This window comes from Dama dama, chromosome 5 (genome assembly GCF_033118175.1).
Source record: "Dama dama isolate Ldn47 chromosome 5, ASM3311817v1, whole genome shotgun sequence".
Classification (NCBI taxonomy): Eukaryota; Metazoa; Chordata; class Mammalia; order Artiodactyla; family Cervidae; genus Dama; species Dama dama.
The window spans coordinates 53,514,924-53,528,902 of record NC_083685.1 but is presented as its reverse complement, the minus strand read 5'-3'; the positions used below and the strand labels follow the sequence as shown (position 1 = coordinate 53,528,902).

The window sequence follows — 13,979 nt, the reverse complement described above, 5'->3', positions numbered from 1 at the left end:
GTCTTTGGGCCTAGGAACCTCACGGGATCCGGTATCACTTGGGAAAGCTAAAGGAAACCAAGGCAAAGTCAGTCTCAGTCTTAGAAAAGCAAACTTGAGCTTGGAAATGAAGGGAAGCGGCAATGCCAGGAGTTGTCACTGGATAGTGGTTGTCATGGTTACAGCTAACTGACTATATGCCAGGAGGAAACCTGAAAACTCTCTCTGAATTTTCCTAAAATAGATCTTCAAACTTTCTCTATATCCAGCCTCCCAGTGAAGCTGTCTTTGGGACCATGATATGGAGCCATTTCGATTTATACAATTGGGAGGGCATTGAACCTTTGGATGGAGGGCCAGGGAAGGAAATATGCCTGTGTGTGTGGATACTCCACAAAGAAAACCAGTCTCCATGCTTATTGTGTGGAAGGTCAACCTCGAAAGGATTATGGTTACCAAAGGAGGAAAAATATATATTTGACATACAATATTGGTTTTTATTAATGTAATTTGTGTCAAATGTCATAAAGATTTTTTGAATTTAATATCTGCTTCTTTTTTCTTTGTGGATATAAAAATATTGAATTTTTGTAACAGGATTGTTTTAATAGTTTGGCTCCCAAAACTATTTATTTTTTTCATTTAAAAAATACTGTAAAAGAAAACAACATGAAATTATATACAAAATTTATGGAATTCATTAGGAAGGTGTATTTTTCTGAAACTGAGGTTCCACCACTTTCATTGGCCCCTTAAAGTGAATTATGAGTCACAAAAAAAAAAAAAGAGCCTAAAGTCTTAGTTTTCTCAACTCTGAATTTCCTACCAAAGTGATTTTCAAGAATTTATCACTATTGCTTGCAGCAGGATTTTAAATTTTTATTGGAATATAGTTGATTTACAATGCTGTGTTAGTGCTTCTTTCTTACTCTTATCCTGATACCCAGATATATGACCCTCAGTTCCTCATTGTGGGGAAGGCCCTGGGGGTGTGTGTGTGTAGAGGCAGGACTGCCTTAGTCTGAGGACTGATGTTGCCCCAGCTGCTCGCTTCCTTGCAAATGCTTCCATCAGGAACCTCTCCCTAGGATGCTCTGTAATGTCAAGTACATAGCTCTGACAGCTAAATGCCCTAGTTCTCCCTCAATTCTCCTTCCCTATAGCTGAATGGAGAGAAAAAGTGGGTCCAAATACAGAACAGTGAATAGGCATTTCCCCTTTTCACTGAAAAATGTAGTTATCATTTATTTTAGAAGATGTAGAAGCAACCTAAGGGTCCAAATGAGTAGATGAATGGATAAAGAAGATGTGGCATAGATAGGTAATGGAATACTACTCTGCTGTAAAAAAGAACGAAATTTTGTCACTTGCAACAGCATGAATGGACTTAGGAGGTATTATGCTAAGTGACATAAGTCAGACAGAGAGACACACACTGTGTGCTATCACTTAAATGCAGAATCTAAAAAATAAAACAAAATAGTGAATATAACAAAAAATAAACATACAGATAAAGAGAACGACCTGGTGGTTACCAGTAGGGAGAGGGAAATGGGCAGGGACAAGATGGTGGTAACGGATTAAAAGGTACAATATGTATCAAATATGTATGTATAAATATGTTACAAGGATATACTGTACAACACAGGAAATATATATATAGTCAATGTTTTATAATAACTATAAATGAATTAATAACCTTTAAAATTGTGAATCATTATGTACACCTGAAGTTTATAATATTGTGTATCAGCTGCTCCTCAATAAAACCAAGAAAATAAAATACAGTTCAGCTATCAACCTAACCATTGTTCAGTTCACTTCACTTATTAAACAATCTTCATGGAAAAAAACAAAAAACAAAAAACAACCCTCATGATATTGACCCACAGACTAGGAACTGCAAACCCCTCTTCCTTCCTATTCTCTATTTTGCAAAAGAACCATCTCTTGTCTCTCAAATATGGCCCTGCTTGGGTGTAACCTGTGAGCTTTAGGAAGAGGGTGTCATATACCCTCTGACTTTCACCTGTTTATCTGTACCCACTGTCTCCTTCCCCTTCATTCTCTCCTTGATAAAAGTCAGTATTCCTCTCTTCTGACAGCCCCCATCTTCATAGCAAATTCCATAGAGTCCTTACAGAGGCACCATATGGTTTTGCATTTGAAAAGATTCATACTTTATGGTCTGTTCTTTTCAGAGCCCCGCTAATCTTGTCCATATGATTCCAATTTTGGGGGTGTGTTCAACCAAGCAAGCACCCCATGACTTTTTCATAATTTAGATAGCTTGGGTTGTACCCTCAATAGAAGTATCTATAGTGAATTGTGATCTGTCGTCTCCTTTCTTTGTGCCAGTAAAAACTTTGGCAGAGGACACCTCTTACTTTTTCACTTTCTGTGGACATTTCAGGTTGTCACAGGGACTGGGTACAATTGGATCTGACAGTTGTACTAAATAAACTTTAGCAGGTGTGCTTTTAAAGCCACTTGCAGATTTCTACTTCTGTGTGCTGATAACCCATGTTTTTTAAAGTTTAGATGAACACAAGGGTTTTATAAAGTCCTGAGATGAATACATTTTTTTCCCTTGCTCTCACTCACCATCTAGGTCTTTGTCTTCAGAAATCCGTAACATTAATACCTACACAGAATGGGAGAGAGTATTTTCAAAAAGCTGAGTAGATGGGATCAATCATTTATGGAAGGGCCTTCAAATAGAACATAAGTGTCAAAGAGTGTCTGTTCTTATTTAGGATCATTGATGGCACATAGAGTTTAATAAAAAGAAATTCTGTATTACCTTTCATTATAAATTGTCTTTGGGATGAAGGAGTTTAAACATCTTTGGTGGTTGCTGTCTTGAAAGGGACTTCCGGGAGTGAAAGGAGACCCAGCAGTGTCATGGTTTTTAACTTTGAGACTGGTTTTCAACCAAAAGTGGGCATGGTTCTCCCTGCCCAACTCACACATTTATTGTCAGGGCCAGGGGAAATACTGAAAACCAGAGGTGTCAGATTTAATATGGTGTTAGGATTCCATGTTTTCAAATGAAGTCCTCTCTTGTCAGTATCATCCATCTACCCAGCAAAACCAGGAACAACCCAATGACCGTATAAAAGGTCTCCTGGGCAGCCATCAGCTCAGTGGTAGCATGTGTCGAGTGAAATGGTGTGTAAATAAAACTGCCTTGACCACAAGGAGCAAATGGTCACTGAAAGAAGGAAGGAAAGAATGAGAAGAGGAAAAGGAAAGGGAGAGAGAAGGAGGGGTGGAAGAAGAAAAGGAAAAAGGAGACAACACAAGGGAAAAGGAAAGAAAAATGTTCTGTTACAGTAACTGTCTGGGGTGATAAATTGTCAGGTTTTGTTTTCTTTTTAATTTACCTGTGGCTGTACTCTGGCATTCTCTAGTTGCAGTGATTAGACACTACTCTTTGTTGGAGTGTGCGGGCTTCTCATTGCAGTGGTTTCTCCTATGGAGCCCAGGGACCAGACCACAGGCTCGGAAGCTGTGGCGCATGGGCTTAGCTACTTCTCAGAATGGGGAATCTTCATGGACCAGGGATTGAACCCGTGTCCCCTGCATTGGCAGGTGGATTCTTCTCCACTGGGCCAAGGAAGTCCCAGATTGTTTTTTAAAGCTAGGTGAAACTATTTCTTTTATTTCTTTGGAAGTAGTTTAATGCCGTATTTCTACATCCAATCAAAAAGAAGCGTGGGTAATTCCATATACCTTGAGATTTCTTGTACCTTGGATTCCCTGTACGTTGTTTAAAGGACAATCCGAGTAGGAAACAGAATGCCCACCTACGTATTCTTGGGGAGCCTTTTGCCCAGGTACAATCAGAAGAATCTGGCTTTGTGAAAATGAGTGCAAATTCAAGTCATAAGAATTTAATGTCATTTAGTTTAAGGGTGTAGGGTTTTCCTGAAATTAAGACAGGAAATGAAGATCCAAGCATTAAGAAGCATCAAATTTACAATCCCTAACACCCCCTTGAAGGATCTAGAAAACCTCTCTCTGAAAGAGATTTCTTTGGAAACTTTTTCTTATTTTCCTGGGCAAGTCTGGTCCTGATACCAGCTAAATAAAGGAGAGATTAGTACCTAGTATTTAATAACTCCTGGCATTTAATACTCAAATAATTATTTCTGAAAGGATTGAGGAAGGATGGAGTGGAGGGAAGAGGCTATTGTCTACCTTGTAAAGGTCAATTTTTAAAAAGCATTAAACATTTAGGAATATTCTTTATTGTACAAAGAACTATCTTTTCCCAAGTATTTTGAAACTTGGAGTTTCTAGTTTGGGTGGAGATGTAGTTTATGGCTGAGGTCTCTAACCGCTGGGATCTAATGCTTGATGATCTAAAGTGGAGCTGGTGGAATAATAACAAATAAAATTCACTATCAATGTAATGCACTTGAATCATCCTGAAATCCTGGCCCCGCCCCTGGTCTGTGGAAGAATTGTCTTCCATGAAACCAAGCCCTGGCGCCAAGAAGGTTGGGGGCTGCTGCTTTATGGTTATAGAGCTACATTTCATTCCTATAAACAGTGATTTTAGTGTTTTTTTTTTTAATACAGTGTGATAAATGGAAACTGGTGCTTGGCTCCAATCTCAGGGGGGCAGTAGGGAATGATGACCAGGGCAAGTCTGGGAGTCCATGCCTCATCGAAATACCTAGTCGTGTAATAAGAACCTACTGTATGACGCAGGGAACTCTACTCAATACCCTGTAATGACTTAAAGGAGGAAAGAATCTAAAAAAGAGGTGATATGTATAACTGAATTACTTTTCTGTACACCTACAACTAATACAACACTGTAAGTCAGGTATGCTCCAATAAAAGTTAACTTAAAGAAATAGCTAGTCAGAGGCTGATATTTACACTGGAAATTGTACAGTGTCACTGTGACGCATATTATTATAATTTATAAATAATATGCTGTTGGTTGAATTGTATCAATAGCAGTGTTCATTCCCTGATATTTGTTCAGGATCTTTGAAATTAGCTCCACAGTGTTATAGATTTAAATAGCCACACTTTCCACAGAGAACTGTTTTTTTGTTAACAGTTAGGGGGTTCTGGGGCTTGGTGGATTATTGTGTTTTGTGGTATAAACAACTCTGGAAAGATTTGAGTTCTATGTTGAAACTGGTTTTAACTGGCAATGGTGTGGTTACGTGACTAAGACTAGATTTCAATTCAGAACTGAGCAGTGTTTATTTAGGACTTGGAGAATATGCATGAATAAACAATAACAATAACTTAATTGGGAAAAGTGTTCTAGTTTTCTTAAAGTCTTCATGTGTTTGAGACATCGTATGTCTGGGACTTCCCAAGTGGCGCTCGTGATAAAGAACCTGCCTGCCAATGCAGGAGATGTAGGAGACGAGGGTTTGATCCCTGGATCAGATCAGGAAGATCCCATGAAGGAGGGCATGGCAACCCACTCCAGTATTCTTGTCTGGAGAATCCCATGGAAAGAGGAGCCTGGCGGGCTACACAGTCAGACATGACTGAAGTGACTTAACATGCACACACGTTAGTGTCTTGCTATTAAAGCAGAATGCAGTCGCAGATCTGAATATATTTGCAACTGAACAAAGGTATTGTTAGTGTTTGGTTTTCTTTATAAACCAGACCTGGGACAGGTGTCTGACAGGGAAGTCAGCCAGAGAAGGATATGTTACTCATACATTTTTCAATACTCTTGAGTTTATATTTTCAACTGGTACTGCCTCTGGAGATAGCAGTCAAGTGTTTAAGTGCGTATGTGAGCTTGTGGTTAAAGAGCATGGCTTTGAAGCCACCCTGTGAGCAGGTCCCACCCAGGGCCCTGTGCACTTAGAAAAAGAAGGAAAAGTGAAGTTGCTCAGTCATGTCCAATTCTTTGTGACCCCATGGACCATAGCCTACCAGGCTCCTCTGTCCATGGAATTTTAGATGCACTTAGAAAAATGCATCGCTTCTGAGCTGTGTCTCTGTAAAGACACAGCCTCTGGCACAGAGCTGGGACTAGATTTCAGCTCCACCCGTCTCTCTTGCCAGGTACCTTTCTGCAATGCAGAAACAGCTAAGAAAGAGAGAATAGTCCTGTATTTGAGTTTCAAACTTACTTCTCACACCCGAATGGTATGATTTGGGGCAAATGGCCTTTCCCTGTCTCAGTCTCCTCATCTGTATGGTGAAGATGAAAGTAGTGCTATATATTGGAAGGAAAACATTCTATATATAGAAGGAAAACATTGAAAACAGCCGTCGGATCCCAGCAGGAGCTCAATACATCATGGCGATCATTATGAGGAATGAGTGGGGAAGTGAAGTGAAGTGAAGTCGCTCAGTTGTGTCTGACTCTTTGCGACCCCACGGACTGTAGCCTACCAGGCCCCTCCATCTATGGGATTTTCCAGGCAAGAGTACTGGAGTGGGCTGCCGTTTCCTTCTCCATGAGTGGGGAAGTCCAGTCTATGTCATTGGACTCTGTTTGTTTTGGGTGATGGTGTCTATTAGCTGGAAGAAGTGGAAACTCAAAAGTAGTACTGCTTCTTACTGAATTCTTACTGAATTCAGCCTTGAGGTCCCAAGCACAGTTAAGGAACAATTTCACTTCACAATATAGTGGGAAGAGAAGAGGATTTGGAATAAGTCGGCCTGCCTTTGAGTCCCACTTCTACTAACTTCATTTTTACATATAGTTAGAAGGTGAGAAAAATAACACCTGCTTGGGACTTTTGCTAAGGTCGAGTGAATTAGCGAATCTGAGTGTACTGAAGCACTCTGCTGATGTTTCGTTTAGTTTTACTGTGGGATCACATAGAGTTTTAGACCACATGTTCCTTCCACAAGACAAGCATCAGCTTGGAAACCATTTACTCTGTTGTGAATTGATTGCTTTGGTGGTTTCAAAGACTTTTAAAAAAATGGGTTAGTTAGAAGAAAATGTCTGGATTTTTGGCAGTGAGATTCCTCATAATAATTAGTGATCCTAATAATAACAATACACAACATCAGTTGAGTGCTTACCAAGAGCTCGGCACTCTGACTTGACCATCACAGTGACCCCAGTAAGTAGCACTTAACATTATTCCTGTTTTGCAGAGGAGGATTCTGAACCTAAGGTCACGCATGCAGCCAGTAAGTACTTGATGTGGTGGTGTGGGAGCCTGGGCAGTCTGTGTTGAGTCCACCTGCTTCATTATTCTGCAGCCAACTTCCCTTTCCCCCCGTGCATTTCTGGTACCTCAGAAGCTACTTTAAATGGCCCACTGATCTGAGTAAGAATGTGGCTGATAAAAGACAGGCGTTGGTGTCATTTAACTTGGGTTCATTGAGGACAGACAAGGACTGTCTCTTTGGTTGCTTAGAATAGCAGCTTAGAGCATATCCAGTGTGGAAGTGGTTGTTTGGCCGTAGAGGGCTGTCTGCAGTGTTCTCCATGTCGGGTGGGGAGCACCCACCGTTCATAGTGCTCCTCGTGGTGCTCAGCTGCCTGGCATTGTTGCAGTGTCCTTGAGGTACAGGCAGATATTGTCGTTCACTCAGTCGTGTCCGACTCTGCAACCCTGTGGACTGCAGCACGCCAGCCTTCCATGTCTTATCACCAACTCCCGGAGCTTACTCAAACTCATGTCCGTTGAGTCGGTGATGCCATCCAACCGTCTCATCTTCTGTCGCCCCCTTCTCCTGCCCTGTATCTTTCCCAGCATCAGGGTCTTTAACAGTGAGTCGGCTCTTCGCATCAGGTGAAACCATCCTGGTGGACCCTTGCAGGCTTACTAGTCATATCTTGGACTGAACGCTCAGACAAAGCTTTTTAATACCTTGACTCAGAATGGACCTCAAGGGTGAAGCTACAGGAAGTTACAAGGTGAAGTACAGGAAGAGACCAAAGTACTTGGAGGCTTTTGATATCTAATTAGGAGTCCACGTGGGAGAAGACGTAATCCCTGCCACTCACTAATACCAACATTTTTAGCCCCAGAGAGGCCGCAACAAAATGTCTGGGTGACTTGGTCTCTTGATATCCCCCCAAAACAAAGTGCTTGCCCACATTCAAATGAAATAGTTGCTCCAAGGATTTTCGCTAAGGAACATAATAAGGGAGAAAAACCTGTTGCATCATTGTTTTTTTAATTCTGTTTTGAAAACCAAGAGGAAGGAGAGTACAGCCTGTTAAATGGAACTGAAGTTTACCATCTCTCTGATGCCTTATTGGGCTCTTGGCTGTTGTATAGACAAGCTGAAATTTGGGAATGAAGTTGAATGCAAGCTCATTTTCACATCATCAGAATCTTCTAGTACTGGTTGTAGTAGTAGCAGCAGCACTTAGTCACTTAGTTGTGTCTGACTCTTTGCGACACTTTGGGCTGTAGCCCACCAGACTCCTCTGTCCATGGATTTTTCAGCAAGAATACTGGAGTGGGTTGCCATTTCCTTCTCCAGGCTATCTTCCTGACCCAGAGATCAAACCTGAATCTCCTGTGTCTCCTGGGTTGCAGGCAGATTCTTTACCCACTGTGCCATCAAGGAAGCTCTGGTACTGGTTATCTCTCATTAAAACTGCAGAGATCTGTGTTGCAACCATGCACATCTCTAAAAACTTAGGAAAAACACATTAGCTAATCCATCTTTACCCTTCTTACTCTAATGAGAGCTTCACATTCTAAAGGCCAGTGAGGTGGTTTCACCATGTTGACATGTGACAATGGAAATGTCAGCTGAGAGCGAGGGTAACCAATTAATGGCACTTCACAGCTATGGTAAATGGAGACTGTGTGACATAGAGAACTCCCGAGAAGGAGGAAAAGTAAGAATTAAGGATACAGAGGGAGGTCCCTGGGGGTCCAGTGGTAAAGACTCTGCACTGCTGCTCAAGGGAGTGTGGATTCCATCCCTGCTCAGAGAACTAAGGTCCCACATACCGAGTAACTTGGCCAAAAAAAAAAAAAAGAAAATTAAAGATACAAAGGGGAACAGAGCAATACCAGGACCCCATGGCAGTAAATGTTGCTGTTTATTTGCTTTACATATGTCTACATTCTTGTCAAAGGAAGCAGATTTCTACCTTTTCTACCATGGTTGACTTAAATCAATTGAAAGCTTTGGAAGCATTGTTTCTTCTTACCATGTAAAGTAAAAATAAACAGGGATTTCTCTGGTGGTCCAGTGGTTAAGAGTTCACTTTCCAGTATAGGGGTGCCAGTTCGATCCCTGGTGGAGGAACTAAGATTCCACATGCCGGGGTCAAAAAACCCAAAACAGAAACAGCGTTGTAACAAATTAAATAAAGACTTAAAAAAAAATGGTCCACATGAAAAAAATCTTAAAAAGAAACTGAAGTAAAAACAAAAAAAATTCTTCGTGTAACTCAGAAACTGCTTGAACTTGAGAGAACTGTTTGCTTTTCACCTTGTCTTGGGTTGTAGCCAACATTCCTGGCTGACCTTGAACCTGTTTTCAAAAGAATGTGCTTGAGAAATGTAGCCGGTGACCTTAATAAATCACTGTATATGTTGGATGGGAAAGTGTTTACCACATTGCATTCTTTATTAACTTAAAATTGTAGCATCTACTTGTTTTAGCTTTAGCCTTGGCGACCGGCCACCTGTTAGAATGACTCCTTACACTGCACTTGCAAATGCTTTAAAAATAAAGACCCAAGAGAACCCTACTACATTTTTCCAGTAGACTGTGATTTTTAAAGGACATCATATGTAGAAAAAGATTTTAATTAGAAAAGAGTACACTGCTTGTGTGTAAGCAAAGAAAGGCGAGCTGATGTTTCAGGAGCATGCAGCAGTTGGATGAGCTTCTTTTTTTGCCTTTTCCTATCTTTACTCTGTAATTCATCACTCATTTTTATTCATGTATTCATCCATTCACTCCTTCATTCATCAGCTGGACAGATATTAGGCGCTTACCACATAGGCCCTGAAGATGCAAAAATGTATGACATCATTCCTTTGCTTGGGACACTGGATTCAGCAAGAATCTGCACAGATGTTTAATACCGAAAATCAGTTTCTTGGGTTTTGCTAAGACTTAATGAGAGAGGCTTTGAAATGCAGATTGAAGGGTGTGTGCCCTCCATGGGGAATTGTGCTAAATGGGGATTATCCTGGCATGGATGGGCTATGCATTCATCCCAGTCTGTTGGAGACTGTGCCTCAGGCCGGGGTCTGAGAGCCTGCACATGGGCACCAGCCTGGGGCCCGGCTTCCCCACAGCCGTGGGCAGTGACACAAAGAAGGAATCACTGGTGAAGGTAGACCCAGGGGACATAGAGTCTGACCCGTCAGAAGCTTCAACAGCAAGTCCAAGACAAAAAGCCTTCAGCTGGGCCAAGAGTATTCATTAATTTGACTGCATGGGATCTTTAGTTGCGGCATGTGGGATCCAGCTCCCCGACCAGGGATGGAACCTGCGCTCCCTGCATTGGAAGCCACTGAACCACCAGGAAGGTCCCTGGGGTGGAGAATAGAGGCACTGACTCTCAAATGTGTTAACTACTTACAGCTGTGTTTGCAGCTAGTTTTGTAGCTCATTTTGCAGCTGTGAACAGCTGCTGGGGGTCTGTGTACACTCAGCCTGAGTTCTCTCCAGAATTTTAAAATGTATTATTTTCATTTTTATTATGTTAATAATTAATAAGATGAATAAAAGTCAATACAAGTTATTATGGGTTATGGGAATGACCACCATATGTCTAACACCAGTGTTAGTGCTGAAGTCGGCACTTGGGTTTAGGATTGTGATGGTTCTGATGTCATTTTGGAGCCGTTGAGAAAGTGGCCAAGGCACCCTGAATAGTACAAGGTGCGAAGCACCGAGTCGAAACGAGGTTAGATGATGTCACACAAAGGTGTCCCGGACCTGAATAGGGAAATGTCGGTGGGGTCACCGCGTTGTATAACAAGAAGTGATACAGTATTATAGGGTTTCCTCTGAGCCTGCACACTGTTCCAAGCGACAGGTTAACAGAACAACCCTGCCCTTCGCAATAAGTTAATGTGGCTATTTCAGAATTCCAGTGGGTTCATAATTTTGCTGTATTTTGTTTGTGAACATGTTTTGGTTTTATAATTGTAAATGAGTTCTGAGCATGAGACGTTTATACTTGGTTTTATGTGTGTATATATTTAAGTCACACCATTTTAAGGAAAGGTACTACTGAGGGGTTTTGTGAGAATGTTTCTACTTAAAGTCTGTAACTCATGTTTGGGAAACTTTTGAGAAAAGATGACAGTTGATAACGCTTAGCAGCTTTCCCTCAAGCCTCCCCTAATTCTTCTTTTCCAAAAATTTTTATTTATTGTTTATTTGACTACTCCAGGTCTTAGTTGTGGACTGTGGAATCTAGTTCCCTGACCAAGGATTGAACCCAGGCCCCCTGCGTAGGGAGTGTTGAGTCTTATAACCACTGGACCACAGAGAAGTCCCTCCTCTAATTCTTGAGGCTAATAATTTATTAATGTGCTGAGCAAAAACAATACCTTTGACACAGTCACAAAGACACTCTTTAAAATTTAAATAAATTTTGAGTAATAATATATCCATATGGTTCAAAAAATCCAAAGATATTATTATAAGTCAGCTACGTGTGTGCATACGTGCTAAGTTGCTGCAGTCATATCAGATTCTTTGCGCCCCTATTGGGCTATTGGCCATAGCCCGCCAGGCTCCTCCATCCCTGGGATTCTCCAGGAAAGGATACTGGAGTGGGTTGCCATGCCCTCCTCCAGGGGATCTTCCCGACTTAGGGATCAAACGTTCGTCTCTTATGTCTCCTGCGTTGGCAGGCGGATTCTTTACAGTGGTAAAGCGCTGCCTGGGAAGACCATAAATCAACTATACTTAAATCTTTTAAAAAATGAAAAAAATTATTTAAAAATCCAGAGATGTTTAAAGACCTACAGTGGAAAATCTCTCAGCCCTGTTGCTCTTGGTAACCACTGTATTCATTTATTGTGTATCCTCTTCAGATACTTTCTGCACATTCAAGCAAATACCAAATCTAGCTCTGTCCCACCCTTTCCCAGCCCTTCGTGCAGAAAGGTTTCCTGTACCACCAGGCCCTTTCAGTGAACGTGTATCTTCCTGTAGCAGGACACAGTGGGTTGGCTAAAAAGTTCATTTGTGTTTTTCTGTAAAATAGTTTGGAAAAACCTGAACAAACTTTTTAGCCAATCCAATAGAATGTTGTCATTCTATTTTTTTTTTTTTTTTTGGTATGGCTGCTTATTATTCCATCAATACTATCATTTATTTAACCCCTTCCCTATTAATAAACTTTTTTGATGTTTTCATACATTTACTATAAAACTAATGCTGCTATAAATAACCATGTCCATGTCATTTAGCCAAGTGAAACATGTATCTGTAGGACAAACACCAAAAAGTGAAATTGCAAGGCCATTGGGTCCATGCACTTGGAATTTTGATAACCTTGTCAAATCACCCTTCCTTGAGTTTAGGTCTCCCATGCAGTGTGTGAGGAATGCCTATTTTTCCAGTTTTGTTCAAGGGAATGTGTTATCAGACTTTGGATTCTTACCATGCTGATAAGTAAAAATGGTATTTCAGTGTATTTTTAATTTACATGTCTCTTATGAGTAATGTTGAACATTTTTCATCTATTTACAAGCTATTTCTGTTTTCTCTTCTGTAAACTTTTTGTTCTTCGCCCATTTTTTAAGTAGCTGCTGTTATTCTTACCAATATTTAGCAACTACTTTTAGGGACATTAGCCCTTTAAAAGGTCTGTGACTAAGTTGCATCTTTTGTTTGCCCCCAGTTGTCCTTTGACTTAATGTGTGGTATTTTTGCCATGTGGAGGTTTGGGGGTTTTATGTTGAAGAATATGGCTTTGAAAAAAAAAATAGTTTCTGAATTCTGAGGCATGGCTAGGAAGCCTTTCCAATAGCAAAAAAAAAAAAAAAAGAACTTTTAAAGACATTGACTCACCGGTGCTTATTTTGCCCTCCTGGGCTGGGTTGTATCATAGCCCCATGACCTTGTCCCTCACTATGGCTCATCCTGTGTCATTCTTGTCTATTACATAGCTTTGGAGACTTAAAACTGGACACGGGTATTTTCAGTCGTCTATCGAACCAGTAACAGACCAACTCTGTCCTTAGCCTGTATCGTATTTCTTTTTCTTGGGCGTTTTGTTTTGAGAGGGTAGAAAGAGGCAAAGGTAGAGGAGGAATGGCCTGCTGACCCTGGAAACCTTCCACTGATCGCGCCTGTTTGCATCAACCAGGCCATTTCACAAATATTCCAGCATTTGTTATTTTTGATATTTTTTTTTAAATTACCTGTTTTTTTATTTCTTTCCAGAAAGTCATACTACTTGTGTAGTTAAAAGGTAGCACTTTGATCATTAACCTTGACATTTTTATGGAGCCTATGCATTAATATTTTTTGATTCCAGTCGTTCTAAGGGCCTGTTTAGATTGGAAGGAGGCTGTCAAGGACTGGAAAGTCACGATGTGAATCAGTTAGTTGGAGCCTGGCTCTGTTGGTGATGCTTCTCATATTAAATCCTTCAGAGAAGGCGGTAATGATTATGTTGCAGTGTATGGTGTAGTGTATGTAGTGTACTAATTATCTTTTTCTTTACGCCAGCCACCCAGGACCTGGAGAAGAGAAGCTGTGAGTGTATGGCATAGAGGCATAGAAGGGGTAATTACTGGGAGTTATTAGAGTTTGCAATTCAGAACGCCATAACCACTGAGACATAGTCAGGCCTTTGTTATTTGAAAGAACTCTAATGAGTAGGTACCATGATTTCCATCATACAATGTAATTTAATAGTCTAAGAAAATAAAAATCTCACCCCCCACCCTCGCCCCCACCAAAGGAGGTTGAAAGAAATAAAGAAGAGGGAGGCAAAGAGGCGGGCGAGGGGAAAGAGGGAGTGAGGCATGATGACAGAGAACCCCCAAGAGTCATTAGCCATGATTCAGGGACCGGGGAGGAGAAATAACAGC

At 40.9% G+C, this 13,979-nt stretch overlaps 1 protein-coding gene across 1 annotated transcript in view; it reads left to right on the top strand.

Annotated features, from left to right (window-relative positions):
- Positions 1-13,979, top strand: part of TBC1D9 (TBC1 domain family member 9) — a 128,106-nt gene that overhangs the window by 21,234 nt on the left and 92,893 nt on the right. The window lies entirely within an intron of this gene.